Source organism: Mastomys coucha, unplaced genomic scaffold (assembly GCF_008632895.1).
Source record: "Mastomys coucha isolate ucsf_1 unplaced genomic scaffold, UCSF_Mcou_1 pScaffold1, whole genome shotgun sequence".
Lineage (NCBI taxonomy): Eukaryota > Metazoa > Chordata > Mammalia > Rodentia > Muridae > Mastomys > Mastomys coucha.
In genome coordinates, this window is record NW_022196891.1 from 8659453 (window position 1) to 8660355 (window position 903).

Here is a 903-nt window from a genome sequence, read left to right on the forward strand (position 1 = left end):
GGGAACACGGAGTTGGGGCGCGCACGCTCGGGGGACGCGGCTCGCAGGCTCGCCTCCCTCCTGGGTGGTGGCCGAGCCACAACGTGGTGGGCCGGGAAGGGAGGCGGTGGCTGCCTAGCGCCCAGGCGGCTGTCCCAGCTGGGCAATGTTGTACCGCACCGCGCTCCGTGCCTGTGGCCGGCGCCGCGGGCGGGAGGTGTGGCAGAGCCCGCGCAGACCAGGCGCACCACTGGACTGTGTCTGCAAATCTCTTACATTAAAATATTCAGTCCCCCTCACTTATGGTCACAGACATGATCAGCTCTGCACACTGCTTTTCCATGATGATGAAAACTTGAATGATTTAAGCTTTACTTCCACAAGCAATCACACCAGGATTAGATATGGTAGTGAAATAAAATATACTTATTGACAAAAGAGAACAATGGTTATGTAGTAAAGGAATGCTGCATTTGTCCCCACATACTGAGCTTTCCAGAGATAATTTTGTGACTGTTAATGATGAAGATCCTGATGATGGTGCTGCTGCTGCTGATACCCACAGTGATTAACACTGGTGGCATGACATTGGTGGCATGACACTGACAGCATCACTCACTATTCATTGATACAACTGTGAATATCTTTGAATATCTTTGCAATGATAGGTATTATGATGATTAATTACAAATTAACATTATTTCAGTTGCTTTGGACCATATATATATATATATATACATATATATATACATATATAATGAAATTACATAAATGTGCATTTTATATATATATTTACTTTTAAAAATATGCTGAGATGCTATTACTGGTAACGTTTCTTGAGACAAAAGACAGCATCATTCACAGATCAAAGCAAGTTTGCCACTCTCTCTACAGAAGCTCAGTATATGCTAGAACATTTATCCA